The sequence below is a fragment of the Lolium rigidum genome, chromosome 7 (genome assembly GCF_022539505.1).
Source record: "Lolium rigidum isolate FL_2022 chromosome 7, APGP_CSIRO_Lrig_0.1, whole genome shotgun sequence".
NCBI lineage: Eukaryota > Viridiplantae > Streptophyta > Magnoliopsida > Poales > Poaceae > Lolium > Lolium rigidum.
This window is the reverse complement of record NC_061514.1, coordinates 108,224,035-108,238,693: the sequence shown is the minus strand read 5'-3', so window position 1 is coordinate 108,238,693 and position 14,659 is coordinate 108,224,035. Positions and strand designations below refer to the sequence as shown.

General features: G+C 40.3%; 1 pseudogene; it reads right to left on the bottom strand.

Annotated features, from left to right (window-relative positions):
* Positions 1-13,130: 13,130 nt before the first annotated feature.
* LOC124671826 lies at positions 13,131-13,746 on the bottom strand (annotated as a pseudogene).
* Between the last annotated feature and the right edge of the window lie 913 nt (positions 13,747-14,659).

Below are 14,659 nucleotides of genomic sequence, written 5' to 3'. Positions count from 1 at the left end.
CGCCGCCCTGTCATCTGGGGCCCCTGTGCCCCCTCTCGACTTGCCCTTCCGCCTACTTAAAGCCTCCGTGACGAAACTTCCAGTACCGAGAGCCACGATACGGAAAACATTACTGAGACGCCGTCGCCGCCGATCCCATCTCGGGGGATCCTGGAGATCGCCTCCGGCACCCTGCCGGAGAGGGGAATCATCTCCCGGAGGACTCTACACCGCCATGGTCGCCTCCGGAGTGATGAGTGAGTAGTCTACCCCTGGACTATGGGTCCATAGCAGTAGCTAGATGGTTGTCTTCTCCCCATTGTGCTATCATTGTCGGATCTTGTGAGCTGCCTATCATGATCAAGATCATCTATATGTAATTCTATATGTTGCGTTTGTTGGGATCCGATGAATAGAGAATACTTGTTATGTTGATTATCAAAGTTATGCTTATGTGTTGTTTATGATCTTGCATGCTCTCCGTTTCTAGTAGAGGCTCGGCCAAGTTTTTACTTTTAACTCCAAGAGGGAGTACTTATGCTCGATAGTGGGTTCATGCCTGCATTGACACTGGGACGATGACGAGAAAGTTCTAAGGTTGTGTTGTGCTCGTTGCCACTAGGGATAAAACATTGATGCTATGTCTAAGGATGTAGTTGTTGATTACATTACGCACCATACTTAATGCAATTGTCTGTTGCTTTGCAACTTAATGCCGGAGGGGTTCGGATGATAACTCTGAAGGTGGACTTTTTAGGCATAGATGCAGTTGGATGGCGGTCTATGTACTTTGTCGTAATGCCCAATTAAATCTCACTATACTCATCATGATATGTATGTGCATTGTCATGCTCTCTTTATTTGTCAATTGCCCAACTGTAGTTTGTTCACCCAACATGATGTTCGTCTTATGGGAGAGACACCTCTAGTGAACTGTGGACCCCGGTCCAATTCTCTTTACTGAAATACAATCTACTGCAATACTTGTTTTTACTTGTTTTCTCTGCAAACAATCATCTTCCACACAATACGGTTAATCCTTTGTTACAGCAAGCCGGTGAGATTGACAACCTCACTCGTTTCGTTGGGGCAAAGTACTTTGGTTGTGTTGTGCGGGTTCCACGTTGGCGCCGGAATCTCCGGTGTTGCGCCGCACTACATCCCGCCGCCATCAACCTTCAACGTGCTTCTTGGCTCCTCCTGGTTCGATAAACCTTGGTTTCTTTCGAGGGAAAACTTGCTGCTGTGCTCATCATACCTTCCTCTTGGGGTTGCCCAACGAACGTGTGAAATACACGCCATCAAGCATATTTTCCGGCGCCGTTGCTCGGGAACCGAAGAAAAGCTACACCACAAAGGTTTCTAACTCCCACGTCAACTACGCACCAGCATATTTTCTGGCGCCGTTGCCGGGGAGATCAAGACACGCTGCAAGGGGAGTCTCCACTTCTCAACCTCTTTACTTTGTTTTTGTCTTGCTTAGTTTTATTTACTACTTTGTTTGCTGCACTAAATCAAAATACAAAAAAATTAGTTGCTAGTTTTACTTTATTTGCTATCTTGTTTGCTATATTGAAAACACAAAAAAATTAGTTACTAGCATTTACTTTACTTATTTCATCATGTTTCCTTTTAATTTTACCACAAAGAACATACCGGTAGGACGTGGGTCTATAGTTGGGAGAAATAACATAGAAGAATTCTTCAACCATGTTAGTACCATTGAAAATTTTGAAGATAGACACTTGGTAGACCTTGCGCCTACTTATGAAATTGCTGCTGCGCATTTAGTTCGCTTGTTGGAAACCAAATTTGTTAATCTCAATCCTATAATCCAACATATGTTTTTCACACTTGGTGATATGGAAGAAGGGGAAAAGAAAGATTTTGTTTTAGAAACCCTTCTTAGAGAATTTGGTGGTCTAGCAAGAGAAGCTAGAAAGGTCTTTGCTAAATTTAATATGCTTGGTTCTCCTACTAATTTTGTTAGTCTCCTTGAAAAGATGGATATGGATAGAATAAGATACACTAATAATATTGATGATGGTGGGGAGATCAAAGCACCAATACCATGCAAGCTCCTAGCTATGAATGATGCACTAGAAAATAATTATGCTTGGCTTGTTCCCGAAAATTTGTTTGATGAGAGTAGCACGCCTAAGACTAATGAAAAGGGAGATGCTAAAACTTATGTATCTAATATAATATGCCTGGTTGAGAAGAGCCCACACCCCGCTGTAGAAGTACCACCCTTTGATAATACTTGATACACACTTTACGCGCCTAGGCTGAAAGGCGTTAAAGAAAAGCGCTTATGGGAGACAACCCATGTTTTTACCTACAGTACTTTGTTTTTATTTTGTGTCTTGGAAGTTGTTTACTACTGTAGCAACCTCTCCTTATCTTAGTTTTGAGTTTTGTTGTGCCAAGTTAAGCCGTTGATAGAAAAGTAAGTACTAGATTTGGATTACTGCGCAGTTCCAGATTTCTTTGCTGTCACGAATCTGGGTCCACCTCCCTGTAGGTAGCTCAGAAAATTACGCCAATTGACGAGCATGATCCTCAGATATGTACGCAACTTTCATTCAATTTGAGCATTTTCGTTTGATCAAGTCTGGTGCCATTTTAAAATTCGTCAATACGAACTGTTCTGTTTTGACAGATTCTGCCTTTTATTTCGCATTGCCTCTTTCGCTATGTTGGATGAATTTCTTTGATCCATTAATGTCCAGTAGCATTATGCAATGTCCAGAAGTGTTAAGAATGATTGTGTCACCTCTGAATATGTCAATTTATATTGTGCACTAACCCTCTAATGAGTTGTTTCGAGTTTGGTGTGGAGGAAGTTTTCAAGGATCAAGAGAGGAGTATGATGCAACATGATCAAGGAGAGTGAAAGCTCTAAGCTTGGGGATGCACCCGGTGGTTCACCCCTGCATATATCAAGAAGACTCAAGCGTCTAAGCTTGGGGATGCCCAAGGCATCCCCTTCTTCATCAACAAATTATCGAGGTTCCTCCCCTGAAACTATATTTTTATTCGGCCACATCTTATGTGCTTTTTCTTGGAGCGTCGGTTTGTTTTTGTTTTTGTTTTGTTTGAATAAAATGGATCCTAGCATTCACTTTATGGGAGAGATACACGCTCCGCTGTAGCATATGGACAAATATGTCCTTGGTTTCTACTCATAGTACTCATGGCGAAGTTTCTCCTTCGTTAAATTGTTATATGGTTGGAATTGGAAAATGATACATGTAGTAATTGCTATAAATGTCTTGGGTAATGTGATACTTGGCAATTGTTGTGCTCATGTTTAAGCTCTTGCATCATATGCTTTGCACCCATTAATGAAGAAATACATAGAGCATGCTAAAATTTGGTTTGCATATTTGGTTTCTCCGAGGTCTAGATAATTTCTAGTTTTGAGTTTGAACAACAAGGAAGACGGTGTAGAGTCTTATAATGTTTACAATATGTCTTTTATGTGAGTTTTGCTGCACCGGTTCATCCTTGTGTTTGTTTCAAATAAGCCTTGCTAGCCTAAACCTTGTATCGAGAGGGAATACTTCTCATGCATCCAAAATACTTGAGCCAACCACTATGCCATTTGTGTCCACCATACCTACCTATACTACATGGTATTTTCCCGCCATTCCAAAGTAAATTGCTTGAGTGCTACCTTTAAAATTCCATCATTCACCTTTGCAATATATAGCTCATGGGACAAATAGCTTAAAAACTATTGTGGTATTGAATATGTAATTATGCACTTTATCTCTTATTAAGTTGCTTGTTGTGCGATAACCATGTTTACTGGGGAACGCCATCAACTCATTGTTGAATTTCATGTGAGTTACTATGCATGTTCGTCTTGTCTGAAGTAAGGGCGATCTACACTGAGTTGAATGGTTTGAGCATGCATATTGTGAGAGAAGAACATTGGGCCGCTAACTAAAGCCATGATTCATGGTGGAAGTTTCAGTTTTGGACAAATATCCTCAAATCTCTAATGAGAAAAGAATTAATTGTTGTTGAATGCTAAAGCATTAAAAGAGGAGTCCATTATCTGTTGTCTATGTTGTCCCGGTATGGATGTCTAAGTTGAGAATAATCAAAAGCGAGAAATCCAAATGCGAGCTTTCTCCTTAGACCTTTGTACAGGCGGCATAGAGGTACCCCTTTGTGAAACTTGGTTAAAGCATATGTATTGCGGTGATAATCCAGGTAGTCCAAGCTAATTAGGACAAGGTGCGAGCACTATTGGTACACTATGCATGAGGCTTGCAACTTATAAGATATAATTTACATGATGCATATGCTTTATTACTACCGTTGACAAAATTGTTTCATGTTTTCAAAATCAAAGCTCTAGCACAAATATAGCAATCGATGCTTTTCCTCTATGAGGACCATTCTTTTACTTTCAATGTTGAGTCAGTTCACCTATTTCTCTCCACCTCAAGAAGCAAACACTTGTGTGAACTGTGCATTGATTCCTACATACTTGCTTATTGCACTTATTATATTACTCTATGTTGACAATATCCATGAGATATACATGTTACAAGTTGAAAGCAACCGCTGAAACTTAATCTTCTTTTGTGTTGCTTCAATACCTTTACTTTGAATTATTGCTTTATGAGTTAACTCTTATGCAAGACTTATTGATGCTTGTCTTGAAGTGCTATTCATGAAAAGTCTTTGCTTTATGATTCACTTGTTTACTCATGTCATACACATTGTTTTGATCGCTGCATTCACTACATATGCTTTACAAATAGTATGATCAAGATTATGATGGCATGTCACTCCAGAAATTATCTTTGTTATCGTTTTACCTGCTCGGGACGAGCAGAACTAAGCTTGGGGATGCTGATACGTCTCCAACGTATCGATAATTTCTTGTGTTCCATGCCACATTATTGATGTTATCTACATGTTTTATGCACACTTTATGTCATATTCGTGCATTTTCTGGAACTAACCTATTAACAAGATGCCGAAGTGCCGATTCTTTGTTTTCTGCTGTTTTTGGTTTCAGAAATCCTAGTAAAGAAATATTCTCGGAATTGGACGAAATAAAAGCCCGGAGGCCTATTTTCTCACGAAGCTTCCGGAAGTCCGAAGACGAAAGGAAGTGGGGCCACGGGGAGCCAAACCCTAGGGCGGCGCGGCCCCCCTTGCCGCGCCGCCCTGTCATCTGGGGCCCCTGTGCCCCCTCTCGACTTGCCCTTCCGCCTACTTAAAGCCTCCGTGACGAAACTTCCGGTACCGAGAGCCACGATACGGAAAACATTGCGAGACGCCGTCGCCGCCGATCCCATCTCGGGGGATCCTGGAGATCGCCTCCGGCACCCTGCCGGAGAGGGGAATCATCTCCCGGAGGACTCTACACCGCCATGGTCGCCTCCGGAGTGATGAGTGAGTAGTCTACCCCTGGACTATGGGTCCATAGCAGTAGCTAGATGGTTGTCTTCTCCCCATTGTGCTATCATTGTCGGATCTTGTGAGCTGCCTATCATGATCAAGATCATCTATATGTAATTCTATATGTTGCGTTTGTTGGGATCCGATGAATAGAGAATACTTGTTATGTTGATTATCAAAGTTATGCTTATGTGTTGTTTATGATCTTGCATGCTCTCCGTTTCTAGTAGAGGCTCTGGCCAAGTTTTTACTTTTAACTCCAAGAGGGAGTACTTATGCTCGATAGTGGGTTCATGCCTGCATTGACACCGGGACGATGGACGGAAAGTTCTAAGGTTGTGTTGTGCTTGTTGCCACTAGGGATAAAACATTGATGCTATGTCTAAGGATGTAGTTGTTGATTACATTACGCACCATACTTAATGCAATTGTCCGTTGCTTTGCAACTTAATACCGGAGGGGTTCGGATGATAACTCGAAGGTGGACTTTTTAGGCATAGATGCGGTTGGATGGCGGTCTATGTACTTTGTCGTAATGCCCAATTAAATCTCACTATACTCATCATGATATGTATGTGCATTGTCATGCTCTCTTTATTTGTCAATTGCCCAACTGTAGTTTGTTCACCCAACATGATGTTCGTCTTATGGGAGAGACACCTCTAGTGAACTGTGGACCCCGGTCCAATTCTCTTTACTGAAATACAATCTACTGCAATACTTGTTTTTACTGTTTTCTCTCCAAACAATCATCTTCCACACAATACGGTTAATCCTTTGTTACAGCAAGCCGGTGAGATTGACAACCTCACTGTTTCGTTGGGGCAAAGTACTTTGGTTGTGTTGTGCGGGTTCCACGTTGGCGCCGGAATCTCCGGTGTTGCGCCGCACTACATCTCGCCGCCATCAACCTTCAACGTGCTTCTTGGCTCCTCCTGGTTCGATAAACCTTGGTTTCTTTCGAGGGAAAACTTGCTGCTGTGCTCATCATACCTTCCTCTTGGGGTTGCCCAACGAACGTGTGAAATACACGCCATCGGTTAGTTCCGTAAAATGCACGAATATGACATAAAGTGTGCATAAAACATGTAGGTATCATCAATAATATGGCATAGAACATAAGAAATTATCGATACGTCGGAGACGTATCAAGCATCCCCAAGCTTAGTTCTGCTCGTCCCGAGCGAGTAAAACGATAACAAAGATAATTTCGAAGTGATATGCCATCATAACATTGATCATACTATTTGTAAACATATGTAGTGAATGCAGCGATCAAAACAATGGTAATGACATGAGTAAACAAGTGAATCATAAAGCAAAGACTTTTCATGAATAGTACTTCAAGACAAGTATTAATAAGTCTTGCATAAGAGTTAACTCATAAAGCAATAAATCAAAGTAAAGGTATTGAAACAACACAAAGGAAGATAAAGTTTCAGCGGTTGCTTTCAACTTGTAACATGTATATCTCATGGATAATTGTCAACATAGAGTAATATAACAAGTGCAATATGCAAGTATGTAGGAATCAATGCACAGTTCACACAAGTGTTTGCTTCTTGAGGTGGAGAGAGATAGGTGAACTGACTCAATCATAAAAGTAAAGAGAATGGTCCTTCAAAGAGGAAAGCATCGATTGCTATATTTGTGCTAGAGCTTTTATTTTGAAAACATGAAACAATTTTGTCAACGGTAGTAATAAAGCATATGAGTTATGAAAGTTATATCTTACAAGTTGCAAGTCTCATGCATAGTATACTAATAGTGCCCGCACCTTGTCCTAATCAGCTTGGACTACCGGATCTTTGCAATGCACATGTTTTAACCAAGTGTCACAAAGGGGTACCTCCATGCCGCCTGTACAAAGGTCTAAGGAGAAAGCTCGCATTTTGGATTTCTCGCTTTTGATTATTCTCAACTTAGACATCCATACCGGGACAACATGGACAACAGATAATGGACTCCTCTTTAATGCATAAGCATGTGGCAACAATTATTATTCTCATATGAGATTGAGGATATATGTCCAAAACTGAAACTTCCACCATGATTCATGGCTTTAGTTAGCGGCCCAATGTTCTTCTCTAACAATATGCATGCTCCAACCATTAAGGTGGTAGATCTCTCTTACTTCGGACAAGACGGACATGCATAGCAACTCACATGATATTCAACAAAGAATAGTTGATGGCGTCCCCAGAAGCATGGTTATCGCACAACAAGCAACTTAATAAGAGATAAAGTGCATAAGTACATATTCAATACCACAATAGTTTTTAAGCTATTTGTCCCATGAGCTATATATTGCAAAGGTGAATGATGGAATTTTAAAGGTAGCACTCAAGCAATTTACTTTGGAATGGCGGATAAATACCATGTAGTAGGTAGGTATGGTGGACACAAATGGCATAGTGGTTGGCTCAAGTATTTTGGATGCATGAGAAGTATTCCCTCTCGATACAAGGTTTAGGCTAGCAAGGTTATTTGAAACAAACACAAGGATGAACGGTACAGCAAAACTCACATAAAAGACATATTGTAAACATTATAAGACTTCATACCGTCTTCCTTGTTGTTCAAAACTCAATACTAGATATTATCTAGACTCTAGAGAAACCAAATATGCAAACCAAATTAGCAAGCTCTAAGTGTTTCTTCATTAATGGGTGCAAAGTATATGATGCAAGAGCTTAAACATGAGCACAACAATTGCCAAGTATCAAATTATCCAAGACATTTTAGAATTACTACATGTAGCATTTTCCAATTCCAACCATATAACAATTTAACGAAGATGAAACTTCGCCATGGATACTATGAGTAGAGCCTAAGGACATATTTTTCCATATGCTACAGCGGAGCGTGTCTCTCTCCCACAAAGTGAATTCTAGGATCCATTTTATTCAAACAAAACAAAAAATAAAAACAAACCGACGCTCCAAGCAAAGTGCATAAGATGTGACGGAATAAAAATATAGTTTCAGGGGAGGAACTCGATAATGTTGTCGATGAAGAAGGGGATGCCTTGGGCATCCCCAAGCTTAGACGCTTGAGTCTTCTTAGAATATGCAGGGGTGAACCACCGGGGCATCCCCAAGCTTAGAGCTTTCACTCTCCTTAATCATATTGCATCATACTCCTCTCTTGATCCTTGAAAACTTCCTCCACACTAAACTCGAAACAACTCATTAGAGGGTTAGTGCACAATAAAAATTAACATGTTCAGAGGTGACACAATCATTCTTAACACTTCTGGACATTGCATAAAGCTACTGGACATTAATGGATCAAAGAAATTCATCCAACATAGCAAAAGAGGCAATGCGAAATAAAAGGCAGAATCTGTCAAAACAGAACAGTCCGTAAAGATGGATTTTATTAGGGCACCAGACTTGCTCAAATGAAAATGCCCAAATTGAATGAAAGTTGCGTACATATCTGAGGATCATGCACGTAAATTGTCTTAATTTTCTGAGCTACCTACAGGGAGGTAGACCCAGATTCGTGACAACAAAGAAATCTGGAACTGCGCAGTAATCCAAATCTAGTACTTACTTTTCTATCAAAGACTTTACTTGGCACAACAAAACATAAAACTAAGATAAGGAGAGGTTGCTACAGTAGTAAACAACTTCCAAGACACAAATATAAAACAAAGTACTGTAGCAAAATAACACATGGGTTATCTCCCAAGAAGTTCTTTCTTTATAGCCGTTAAGATGGGCTCAGCAGTTTTAATGATGCACTCCCAAGAAATAGTGTTTGAAGCAAAAGAGAGCATCAAGAGGCAAATTCAAAACACATTTAAGTCTAACATGCTTCCTATGCATAGGAATCTTGTAAATAAACAAGTTCATGAAGAGCAAAGTGACAAGCATAGGAAGATAAAACAAGTGTAGCTTCAAAAATTTCAGCACATAGAGAGGCATTTTAGTAACATGAAAATTTCTACAACCATATTTTCCTCTCTCATAATAATTTTCAGTAGCATCATGAGTAAACTCAACAATATAACTATCACATAAAGCATTCTTACCATGAGTCTCATGCATAAAATTATTACTACTCCCAACATAAGCATAGTTATTCTTATTAATTGTAGTAGGAGCAAATTCAACATAGTAGCTATCATTATTATTTTCATCAAGTGTAGGAGGCATAGTATAATCACAATAAAATTTACTCTCCATAGTAGGTTGTACCAAAAGACCACTATTATAATCATCATAAATAGGAGGCAAAGTATCATCAATGAAAATTTTCTCCTCAATGCTTGGGGGACTAAAAAGATCATGAAAACCAGCTTCCCCAAGCTTAGAACTTTCTATATCATTATCAACAATGGTGTTCAAAGCGTTCATACTAATATTACTACCAGCATGCAAATAAGATTCCATAGGTTTTTTAATCTTCGCATCAAACAATCCATGTTTTAAATCAGGAAATAGAATAAGAAGCTCATTGTTGTCCATTATGCCAAACTAGTGTAAACAAGAAACAAAAAGATGCAATTGCAGGATCTAAAGGAAATAGCTTCGAGCACAAACACAATGGCGCCAGAACAGTACTGTTACCTGGAACCGGAGTACGAGTGCCTTTTTACCTTTCCTCCCGGCAACGGCGCCGTGAAAAGTGCTTGATGTCTACGGGAGCTTCTATTCTTGTAGACGGTGTTGGGCCTCCAAGAGCGAGAGGTTTGTAGAACAAGCAGCAAGTTTCCCTTAAGTGGATCACCCAAGGTTTATCGAACTCGGGGAGGAAGAGGTCAAAGATATCCCTCTCATGCAACCCCGCAACCACAAAGCAAGAAGTCTCTTGTGTCCCCAACACACCTAATAGGTGCACTAGTTCGGCGAAGAGATAGTGAAATACAGGTGGTATGAATAAGTAGTAGCAACGGCACCAGAAAAGTGCTTTGCCCAGGACGAGTAAACAAGCAGTAGTAACACAGCAGTAGTAACGCGATAGAAACGAGTAAACAAGCAGCGACAGCAGTATTTAGGAACAAGGCCTAGGGATTAGACTTTCACTAGTGGACACTCTCAACTTTGATCACATAACAGAATAGATAAATGCATACTCTACACTCTCTCGTTGGATGATGAACACATTGCGTAGGATTACACGAACCCTCAATGCCGGAGTTAACAAGCTCCGCAATTCAATGTTCATATTTAAATAACCTTAGAGTGCAAGAAAGATCAATACGACTAAACCAAGTACTAACACAAGCATGCACACTCGTCACCTTCACGCTATGTAGGAGGAATAGATCACATCAATACTATCATAATGATAATTAACTCCACAATCTACAAGAGATCATGATCATAGCATATGCCAAGTACTAACACGGATGCACACACTCGTCACCATTACACCGTGCAGGAGGAATAAAACTACTTTAATAACATCACTAGAGTAGCACATAGATAAATTGTGATACAAAACACATTGCAATCATAAAGAGATATAAATAAGCACTTCACTACGCCATTCATAACGAGTGAGTAAGTATTCTGTGAAATATAGCCTAAGAGACCCACACGGTGCACACACTCGTCACCTTTACACACGTGGGACAAGGAGTCTCCGGAGATCACATAATTAAAACTCTCTTGACTAGCACAATGACATCTAGATTACAAGCATCATCATATGAATCTCAATCATGTAAGGCAGCTCATGAGATTATTGTATTGAAGTACATAGGAGAGAGATGAACCACATAGCTACCGGTACAGCCCCGAGCCTCGATGGAGAACTACTCCCTCCTCATGGGAGCAGCAGCGGTGATGAAGATGGCGGTGGAGATGGCAGCGGTGTCGATGGAGAAGCCTTCCGGGGCACTTCCCCGCTCCGGCAGGGTGCCGGAACAGAGACTCCTGCCCCCAGATCTTGGCTTCGCGATGGCGGCGGCTCTGGAAGGTTTTCCGTATCGTGGTTCTTCGCATCAGGGGTTTCGCGACGGAGGCTTTAAGTAGGCGGAAGGGCAGAGTCGGGGGGCTGACGAGGGGCCCACACCACAGGGCGGCGCGGGCCCCCCTGGCCGCGCCGCCATGTGGTTTGGCCACCTCGTGGCCCGACTTCGTATGCTCTTCGGTCTTCTGGAAGGTTCGTGGCGAAATAGGCCCCTGGGTCTTCGTTTCGTCCAATTCCGAGAATATTTCGTTACTAGGATTTCTGAAACCAAAAACAGCGAGAAAACAGGAGCGGCACTTCGGCATCTTGTTAATAGGTTAGTTCCAGAAAATGCACGAATATGACATAAAGTGTGCATAAAACATGTAGGTATCATCAATAATATGGCATAGAACATAAGAAATTATCGATACGTCGGAGACGTATCACATAGCTCTGCACTGCTCGCCCGCAAGTTCGCTACGCGGGGCATCGTGCCACTTAAATGAATCCTGCCTAAATCCAACTCCTAGTTCATTTTGGCATTTCTAGTGTAAATTTTGGTCTTAACTTGCAATATAAAAGTTCAATGAACTAAGCGGATCTCATTTGACATCATACCCCTCGACATTTCAGCTGGGTCGTCTACGTGGTTGTTGTCAAATTGCCAAAATTTTGCTAACCAAATTGATTTTAGAGGAGAGAGAAGTTTTGGTAACAAAAAAAAATCTGCATTTTGCAATAAAACAAGATAGCCATATTTTTTGTAAATACACTAAGGGCTCGTTTGGTTGTAAGGGCCCAAAACGCAGGGAACTACTCCCCCCCACGTCAATTTCCCTGTACGCTCGGGAACCACAGGTTTCCCCTCCAGCTCGAGAATATCAAGGTTTGACATTTGGACATAACTGGCAGGGAACGGACGGGAATGGAATGGAACATTCAAAATTCGAAAATAAGGCCAAAAGAGTACGTTTTTTCACATGAAATTTGAAATTTCAGGCATACAAATTAATACAGAAATATCAAGAAATACTTATAATTCAAAATACACAACATATTCAACCAATCTTTACATCTCCAGGCAGAATTAATTAAAAAGGTAGAAAGTCTTGCTGCAAATCTTACAAAAAGAAACATCTTGCAACAATAATTAATACATGCCAATTATCTAAATTGCACCAAGCCAGATATCATCGATTAAACTTGAGTAGCGTAGAAGTTTTTAACATAAAATCGAAGAAAACAGTTTGCTGGGGACATGATCATGAGCTTTTTTGCATGGCCTTCTTCTACTCCTCCCCTGGTGGATCATCCCTGTCTTCAAAATATATTGAAATCAAATATTCAGTAGAAGCCTCTGCTAAAATAATCCACAAGCTAAATATGAAGCTATATCTGGACAAACTACAATTTTACAATTCATTTAGTTCGTGGTGGCATGAGAGGCCCAGGCATATTTGCCATGTCACTAATCATCCGAACATTTCAGAAACAAATATAGTCTGAAGTGGTATACATCTATATATTCTTTGTCGATAGAGAAATGTACAAACATATCCATGTGACAACACAACTGGACATGAAGAGTTGTTAAACTACAGTTACATAGAAGTGTAGGCATACACATCTCAGGAAAACACAGAACATGTGGTACTAGCTAGTTGAATAAACTTGTCTAACTAGCGGTCAATGTTTATTACCAACTTGCAATGGTGAACTGGTCTTTTTGCTTCGTTTCCTTCATTTCTTCGACAAATGTCTGACTTTGTTTCTTTTTGAAGTCCACGTAGTCTTCAAGTATCTCAGCTAAACCTCTCTCATATGAATGGGACCAAGATGCTCTTGATGTTTCTCAAAGTGGTATGTTTAGCAATAAATATGGACAAGTTTGGAAAAGTGATGGGGATATATGTATAGTGGTTCACCTTAAAATAAGGCCAAAAGCGAGGATTTGACATGTTCTTTGGGTGGGGCTGGAGAGAACTTGGAACCTTCACAAATCTCTGGACTAGAGTTGGAATGAAGTTGAAGATTTCATTCATCTTCCTATGAACTATTTCAGCACTATGTTGGATTTTTTTTTTTTTTGCAAATCTTGATTGGTAGCATTATGCGAGATCATGTACATGAACATTCCTAGCTGCTCATCAACATCTACCATCGTTGTGCCTTCCAATAGACACTCTCTTTTAAGATAATTTAAGACAGTTCTGAAAATCTCAGGCTCCATCCGGAATTCAACCTTATACCAACTCTCGTGTCCTTCTAATATTTCCTTAACCAGATGAGCACCAGATAATTAAAGAAGATGTGTGGACTGGACGCTTTTCCTCATAAAGAGAAGAGTATATGGTAGGAAGCAAAACTAAGAAGAGTATCATCTTCTTCTTCTTGCAACATGAACTTCCTAATTCTATCCATCCTAGAATCCATCACTAGCAAGTCGACTGCAATGTATAAAAGCATGTAATAAAGCATTACACAGTGTGTTAATTTGATCATATACCCATACTAATGTAGGTAGCAGTAGTGCTTATCAAGGTAATTCTAAACCAGTGGCTTGCGCAGAAAAGGCTAATCATGTATGCAAACAAGGCTAACTGCAAGTAATTACAGAAACCTTCACTAAAGCCTGCTGCTGTATACATGACAAAGAATGATGCAAACAGGAGATTACCTAAGCCTGGAAGCAATCTCAAACAGCACAGTGTTGGTAACCTTCTCCTTTTGCTTTCCCTCGCTCCACTTCTGCAGCAAACAAACAAATCGACCATCAGAATCGTCGCAAATCATAATTATGATCAGAAGTATGATCAAAATAAATAAATACAAATATCACTGGATGATGTACAGAAACTAAGTATTAAACTGAAACCAACAATAAGGGACAGAAAACTGTATATTCATGACATCCATTTTTGGTCATTGGCTAAAGCTTAACAGCAGATCACCTTACAGTATCAAGTAGAAAATGGAAGTATGCTTCCGAAACAACCAAAGCATACTAACTCCTAAGCGTAGAGTACAAGCTTAGCAACACCACTTCTAGCATTAACTTACTACTACAAGAATTAAAGATAAGAGATATCCTAAAGTGTATCAATATAGTAATAAAATTAAGACGAGTTATATAACCATTGCTGAATAAGATGTCCAGTACACAGTAAGGTAGCAGACCAAAGCTAGTTCACTGGGTAACAATAAAGAAGGTTTTTCTAAACCTGCTTGATTTCCTGAAGAAGAACTTCCACCTTGAAGCTTATGTCTACACGTGCCCCAGTAACTTCACTAGCTCTCACCTGAAAGCAAACATGACACTTCTTCACCTAGCTGTTCTGACGTAGGA